The sequence below is a fragment of the Aulonocara stuartgranti genome (genome assembly GCF_965226115.1).
Source record: "Aulonocara stuartgranti genome assembly, chromosome: 23".
NCBI classification, from domain to species: domain Eukaryota; kingdom Metazoa; phylum Chordata; class Actinopteri; order Cichliformes; family Cichlidae; genus Aulonocara; species Aulonocara stuartgranti.
Genome location: NC_138958.1, coordinates 4,576,452 through 4,584,831, shown reverse-complemented (window position 1 = coordinate 4,584,831; position 8,380 = coordinate 4,576,452). Strand labels below are relative to the sequence as shown.

General features: G+C 40.9%; 1 protein-coding gene across 1 annotated transcript in view; it reads left to right on the top strand.

Moving 5' to 3' along the window:
• The window catches only part of agbl4 (AGBL carboxypeptidase 4), a 344,683-nt gene that overhangs the window by 278,835 nt on the left and 57,468 nt on the right, over positions 1–8,380 (top strand). The gene's annotated exons all lie outside the window — the stretch shown is intronic.

Here is an 8,380-nt window from a genome sequence, read left to right as displayed (position 1 = left end):
CATATTGACATGATCGCAGCCTGTCTACAGATTGGTTGGCGGCACATCCCTAATACGAGTCTCCCGCTCCACTACATGCCAAAGGTGCTCTATTCGATTGAGATCTGGTGACTGAGGAGGCCATATGAGTACAAGTGTCATATTCTCGAAACCAGTTTGAGATGAGCTGAGTTTGTGACATGGTGCTTTATCCTGCTGGAAGCAGATGGGTTCTTCGTTTTAGGTTTTTGGGGGGATTTTTTGCATGCATCTTTCAGAACCTACAGCAAAGAAACTGCAGTGAAACCCCCCTCCTTCTTCTTTTTCTTCTTTCAACTGACCCTTTTAGGGGTCGCTACAATGGATCATCTGCCTCCATCTCTTCCTAGCATACTCCTCTGTCACATCAACCATCTGCATGTCCAATTTAACTACATCCATAAACCTCTGAAATCTTGATGTAGCCACTTTGATGTCACCCATCAATTTTGAGCTTCACAGTTGGAGTTTCAGTCTTGGTATTATGTTTCCAGATAAAAGAAACTCCAATAGAGAAACATGTCAGTCGTAAAGTCACCCCAGTCAAAATTATTGACTGAGCCCAAACCTTTTGGGTTTCAATGGTGGGAAGTTGGAAATTTTAACATGGAAGTCTGTAGGAATTAACTTTCATTTGCAGCCATCCTCTAGCGACGCCTGCAGTTGATGTCACTTCCACATTGGATTCATTTTTCACCTCTGGAAGTTGCCTCTTGACTACCGTGTTGTTCACTGGCACATTTTCAGAGGTTGGAGGTAAACTAAACTGAATCAAGGTTAAAAATTTCCCATATCTTGAGGTGTAAACTTAGTTTGAGTCTTAAAGGTGTTATTTTTACGCTGCAGCAGCACATAATTGATGTCAAAAGAGTTTCTCCATTTTCAAATTGGGGGCTGTGTGTGCGGAGTGATTCTCATAAAACCTGAATGACCCTTAGGCTAATGCAAATTCTTCAGCACACAGAAACCTAACCAACTTTTAATTTAAATGGAAAAAGAGACATTTTTAAATTTAAGTTGGTCATACAATACCAGAGATTTACGTTTGCAACATGTCACCCACGAGTTTAACACAACTAAGACTGAGAGATTTCCAGACCGAGGCGGAGGATGAAAGTGTGATGTGTAGCTTCACAGAGGTGTGTAACCGTTTAAGTTCTTTGTACCTTTTCACATCTTACCTTACATTAGTTTTCCATCATCACAGGCTGTGTAATGGACTTCCGTCACCACACAGATCAATCCACTCGCCTGTACGTTTTGCACTTTTATTCTAAGTTTAGTGCGTGTGGGGTTAACGCACAATGTTTTCAATATCATAAACGACATAACAGGGTGATTCAAGCTGCACTGTGCCACATGACATGCCGATGATTGGCAGCTCTGTCTCTAACGTGTCACTTGTACAAACCCTATTGCATTAACAGCTGAGATGTATAGACCGAGATAACACAGAAATGGGGTGTTGACACATCAGACTGATTGTAAGATAGCTCTTTTTTTTTTTTTTTTTTTTTTGCAAATGAATCTAAAACGAACATTGTCTCTGAATGTCCTCCTTTTTGTATAGTCCACAATAGAAACTGATGGGAAGAGTGCCTCCTTTCTTTATATACAGACTGCACCTCCTTCATTTCTCCCTGTCCCTCTCTCTTGTCTTGCACACTGAAGCATTTCCATACATTATTGCCTCTGTAAGCAAGTGTGTCACGCGCCCAGGCTTTTCCTACAGCCCAAGAGGACTTCTCAATGTCATTATCGCTAAAGCCTGCCACATGTCTATAATGTATTGCTGCCTTTCTTTATTGGCAGCGTGATGATTCAGTAGTGGTGATGATGGATTAGTGCTGGCTGGGTCGAGCTGGGCTGGGCTGAGTCCGTCCAGACTGGGCTGGGCTCTGCAGCCTGGCTCTCTGTCGCATAAACACCATGTACTCCTCACACACTGCAGTATAGAGGGAGACATATTGTATTTATGTCACACACACAGTCTAATGAATATGGTCATTTCGGTGCTTTTATGGAGCTTCTTGGAACATTGTCTGATTCATCGTGTTCACCTTTTGAATTTAATGCAGACATGGCGCACGCAGCAGCTCTGCATAATAGGTGGCAGTAATGCATTATCTTTATGACATTGTTAGTGTTTTGAATGGGGAAATATAACCGCATTTGCCTCGTGGAAGGGGAAGTTCAGAGTGGGTGCGCCGTGTGCATATGTTACCTCAGAGTAACAAGGTTTGTTTCCACGATCATAAACACGTACACACTGGGTTTAGAGGAAGGACGAATAGTGGCATGTTTTATTGCTGAATATGAAACACAGTCCACAAAGCACATCCACCCAGACTGAACTAGATTTAACGGCACACTGGCCACCAACTAAAAGTCTAAACCCAACGCTCAGGACTTGATTATAGGATTTTGAGTCTCTCCACGCCAGCTTCTTGTTGTTCGCTGTCATGGCGGTTTGGCTTCAGCCGCAGCACGAGAAAATAAATGGACATTAGTCTTAATTTCTTATCGCTTGCAGCAGTATCTGACCATCACCGCTGCTGCTGTAAATCTTTCCCGCGCCGGCAGACAGAAGAAATACATCCCGATCCTTGTTGCAGCTCGTCACAAGCACGATGGAAATTTGAGCACACATGCAGCAGTTAACATTTTCAGTATTGTTGATCAGGCCCTATATTAATTTTGTCCATCACCGACTGATGCGATATATTGACTTTAATTCCCTTTGCACTAAACCGAGTTATTTCGCTTATCCTGCAATATTTTCTCCCCAAAGGCAGGGAAGGTTTTTCTCATTATGGGAAACAATTAACTAAGTAACAAAAGAGTTGAGCTTATGCTTTTCTAATCGATTCTCGTTCGTGCTGTTGTTGTGACTGTAGGTGAAGGAGTTATTTGTGTTTTTCATTTAGAGCAGTTTGGTAGTTTTATCTGTGTACCACCTATTTACACCATGCAGAGTATTTATATATATATATATATATAGTCAAGTAAAATATGCAAGAGCCTTCATTGCCATCTCTGCTGCTTTGTTCATTTCAAAAGTTATTGCAGGTGTGACATCAACTTGGTACTTTAGCAATTCTGCCTTTGGTCTTTGCACACATTGATGAAGCACCACCCATACCTTCACCCATCTGGGTGTTCATACATTGTCAGTTAGCTGTACGATAAGATACGCTGGTAGGTCTTGACTGTTAAATTCCTTGCTGCCAGCGATGTTCGGAGGTCCTTATCGTTTTTAAGGAGCTTATTTTGCTGCTTCAATGATAAAAACTGGAAAAGTTTCGAGTCCATCAGCCCCTCCAGTAAGTGGATGCAAAACTCTGCTCGTCTACCCTACACACATTCGTGCACATGCATACATACCTGTGAATGCACGCACACACTGGCGCATGCATACTTAAATACGGAGCATCCAAATGGCCTCTATTAATGCAGATGGCTCTCCCAATTAACAAGATTCAAAGCGATGATGAATTTTTCACTCTCTGAACAGTTAAGCTAATTATGGCCCAAATGAAGCAGGTTCCAGTGAATCGCCATGGCAGAGGCTGCCAATGGCAGACAATGTCACTGTCACAGTGCCACTCTGCAGCACCACCCTAATCACTACGGGTGCTTAATATTCATCTCCCACTGCTCTCTCGTCGCCTCCATCCTTCCTGTCTCACCTCTCGTCTCGTGTATCCTCTCTTCATTTCTCCTCCCTCCTCTCATCTCTCCTCCCGCTTTCCTCCACTGCCCTCCTTACACGAGTCCCAACCATAACCCCTCTGCACCCACCCACCGACCCACCCACCACTTTGTGCCTCTCTCACCATAGATGTGTTGTTCATAATGGAAATCAACTAAGTGCGCTAATAGCATTTTAATGATAATTTAATGTAGTAAATAAAACTTGTTACAAGCTAAGCAATTTTGCTGGATTTCAAGGGCAATCAATCTGTGTCCAATACAATCTGCTCTCTCATGCAAGCTACAGATCAAACTACACTTGTCTCGGCAGCTACAGATGCGCAAAATTCAGCGGAAAAGCACAAAAAGGGAGCCGTGTGTTAAAATGATCGGTAAAGTTAGTATAACAGCGTGTTCGTATTATTTCATACTTCAAAGGCTTAGGGTTGTGTTAATGTTTTAAAAGTTGTGCTTAAATCAGTACAGATATTACACATATCCTTTAAACTAGTGGCTCTAAAAACGATCTGATAACTGCTACGAGATAACGTCCACATACAGTATGGACCCCAGAGGTCTTTCCCCCCCTCTGTTGCACTTTGTGTATCATTTGACATTATCCCTTTTCATCATAAGGTCTTTTTTTGAAGCAAACTTAATGCCCGGTGGTTATTCGTGCCATTTTCTTATTTGTTGTTGATTCAGATTATAATAATCAATTCTCCTCAAGAAATTAACATACCTGAGTCATTTCAAGTCTGCTTAGCTTTGTGAGTCATTGTTTTCCATTAAAAGAGATTAGATTTGCCTTGTAATCAAAGATGAATGCTTCGTTTTGCATTTGGATTCTTCTGCATATTATTTTATCAAGCATACCCCCCAGACCAAACAAATTAAAAATGATGAGGAGCTTGAGCTAGAAAGAGAAAAGAATAAAGTGAGAAAGAAAAACAATTTATTTTCTCTTTTAATGTTCTACCAGTGGTCATTTAGCTAGCCTCTTTATTTAAATGGTAATGTGAAGCCGACTAAACAGGCACGACGAATCAGCCCGAGAAGAGAAGGAGACTTCAAAAAAAGAAAAAGAAAAGAAAGCTGTGCTCTTTTCAGGCTCCAGGAGTTTATCTGGGTCTTTCCTCCTGTCGTCTGACTGAATGAGGAGCCGATTGAGCGACAAGTATAACTCTTCTCAGTGCTGGACTATAATTAATTAGGTGGGATAAATTATAGCATCTCTAGCGAACCCTGGCACACATGCACACGGAAGCACACTCGCAGCAAATGCACTCTGTGCACTCCGTCGTGCAAACACGCATACATGCTTAACCAAACGCGTTAGTATCGATGAACATTGGAAGTGAAAAAAATGAAAGTGAAAATAAACACATGTGACAGTTATGATTAATTTCTATTCTCATCACGCCTACGGTTGTGTAGCATACTCCCTTTATGCTACTTTAAAAAATAATTATATATGGATGAATATGTAATTTAGTCATAGAATGAAGCTATTACTCATAGCAAAGTGTGGAGGATGAGTTCAGCAGTCTCACAGCCTGAGGAAAGAAACTGTTTGGAAGTCTGGTGGTAGTGCTTGCCAGATGGTAGCAGGTTAAACAGGCTGTGGTTGAGGTGGGTATTCTGTTTTGGTGTATTTCAGGCTGTGCCTCACCTTATCTAATCTGTCAAAAGAAAGCACGTTCTATCACTTTAATAAAGATGAAATACAGTGTACAAAAGCCCCATTTAAGCAATATTATCGACCAATTTCTGAAACAATAACTTGATGTAATAAAAAGATAATCCCTCAACTTTCATACTAAATGTGGATTGTTATGTCTAATTATTATTAAATGTGTTATTTTCATTAGAAGCAACAGTATTGTTGGTCTCTTGTTTCCAGACAATGAATCTAAGTGTGCCCTCTTTACCACCTGCACACCCTAAAAGCCCTTCGATGGCAAACAAGCTTTTATTTATGTCTGTTATGGTAAAAGTAGAAGAAGTTCAGGCTCTGCTTTAGCAGCATCACCACATAACTCCTGCAGATGGATTGAACAACCGTCGCTGCTGCTGTAAAATGTCTCCACTCGTCCATCAGTCTCTAACATCTCACATCGGTGCTTTGCGCAGCGCTGCTGTCTGATGGGATATGTGGCTGAAGAACAAACTGACACTTGTCTTCTCTGCTCACCGTCAACCCGGACCCCAAATTCGTGGCTATGAATTACAAACACACACCACGCAGACACGCGCAAACGCCCTGCCAGCAGGTGCTTTTAATGGCCTAGTGTTAATGAGAGTCTTGTTTAGAGCTGTCAGATGACCCTAGGCCACGCAGGCTGACACTGACTCCATGTTCACAGCTCTGGAGGTCACCGCACAGTTTACGCAAGAGTGTGCACGGATCAGCGCGTGTGTGTTAGTGCTACACAGGAAATCATTTATCAAACCTAATTGCTTTTCGAATCAGTATAATAAAGTTATATTAAAATACCTTCGTTCTTTAAGTTTAATATTGAGTCATTACTGTTGATGTAATCATTTAAATCTTATCTATGGAGTCTAACAAGAACAATCAAGACACAGGCTCAAAAAATAAAGAATAAATGATAAGAGTAAGAATAATATTTGGCAGCGTAAGTTTATAAAATGATTTGATCAAATAAAATTATACACTTTATATAATCAGTTCATTTTCTCAGACTTTAACAGTAATTTCATCCAGTATATTTATAACAGCCACAAAACAAAGTTGTAATGGTGCCTTTATGAATCCTCAAACAATGTTTTTCTGAAAAATACAAGAAAAAATTCTCATTGGTAAGTATTCAGATCCTTTGCTTAAGCGGTGTCATAGAAATAATCTGTCTGTGAAGGTTCTCAGTCATCCAGGTCATCGTAGTCAAAGGAGCTTGCAAAGAAAAGCGTCTGGACTTCTTTAAGTTGCTTGAAGACGTTTCACCTCTCATCCGAGAAGCTTCTTCAGTTCTAAGGTCAAATGGTGGAGAGTCCCAGATATGATAAAAGAGCATCACCAGTAAAACTGACTAATTATGAGTACAAAGGTAATAACTATCAAAAGTAAAGGCTCTCGTTATACAGCAAATGGCTGCTTTTCTACTATTACTATTATTATTGAGGCATGAATGCTTAAGTAGGTTTTTTATGTTAAGGCTGGTTGACGGTACACAAAGCTCCTTATGTAACTTATTTATGTTATACAATAAATGAACTTATAGCAACATGTTGCATTTTATGAGCTCATTGCAGTCTTTTGTCTCACTTCATCTTTAAGTTACAAGTAACTACATCTGTTTAATGAATCTAGTGGCGCACGTGAAGTCAAAATGCACAAAAAGTGGCATCTGCTCAGAAATTCCTAAATAAAGATCTATGATAAAAATTAAATATATATTCAATTCATTGTAAAATTGGTTTGTAAAACTATTTTTTGTACTGTCTCTGCTGTCTTTTTAAGCATTAATTCAACTTCATTAATATATTTTTAAAAAATCAATGGAAAACAATCATGAAGAAGTAAAATGTGACGGGATGAAGGTAAATACTACCCTCTGTTTTTGTGACTTTATGTATATGTATGTATCTGCACTAAAGATAATATCAGTGTGGCTGAAGCACATGAATGCATGAAGATTTTAAAACGCTCTTTTTTGCAGTTGCAGTGCTTTTTGAAGTTTCACCCTGATATAATCAATTTTCTCCTTTTTTTTCTTTCTCTGTGATATTTTCCTTCTGCATCTCCAGCCTGTGTTTTCCAACCTTTAGCACACTTGCTGTTATTCTTCCTTTATGTGTTGACAGTGAAAGTGTAATCTAGCTCTCTGTGTGGAGACCAATTCACAGAGTGGGAAGCGCCTGTGTGGAAGCCAAGCTGCGTGTGTGTGTCTGTGTGTGCATATATGTGTGTGTGTTTAAGTAAAGGAGACTCAAGCTGACAGTTTGCCAGCAGCCTTGCACCTGCACACAGCTAGGTGTTGATCTCAGATGGGGGGGTGAAGCGGGAAAGTAGGAGGGGAAGACAGGCGAAGGGAAAAGGAGAGGCGGGGATCCAGCGCGAGGTGTTGGGGATGGATTAGAAAAGACTAGTGAAGAACACAGGATAGGAACTGTGAGAGGTGGCATAGCTGTGACATGTAATTCCTGTTTTTATGTCTCTTCTCTGTACACGAGCGTGCACATGCCACAAGTGGAGGGAAAATGTGTGGCTGTGACAGGCGGGGCAGGAAAGCCAATTGGATTGATGCATTCTTTCATAGGAAACTGCCAAGTACCGAGTGCAGTCAGGGCCTCATTTGTCAGACTCAAGGAAATAGCATTACGGCGTGATGTTTCACTCTGTCTTTGGCACACACATCAACAAACCTCTGTTTCAGGATTGAAGAACTGATGTTACCGAAACCCGCCGCAAAATTTAATTGCGGGTTAAAGTGGCAGCGATGGGATGTAAGCGTCTATATGTCATCTCACTCACTGCTGCGTGGTACTCAAGTGGCGCACTTGGAAGATCTTCGGCTTCTGTGATAGGTTTCTCTGTTTTACATTCACTGACTTGTTAACCTTTCAGCAGCGGCGGTGAGTTTGCCGCTGCCCACAGAGCAGATAAACTTAGACAAGCTCTCTGGAAGATGCTCGGGAGGAAGACAGG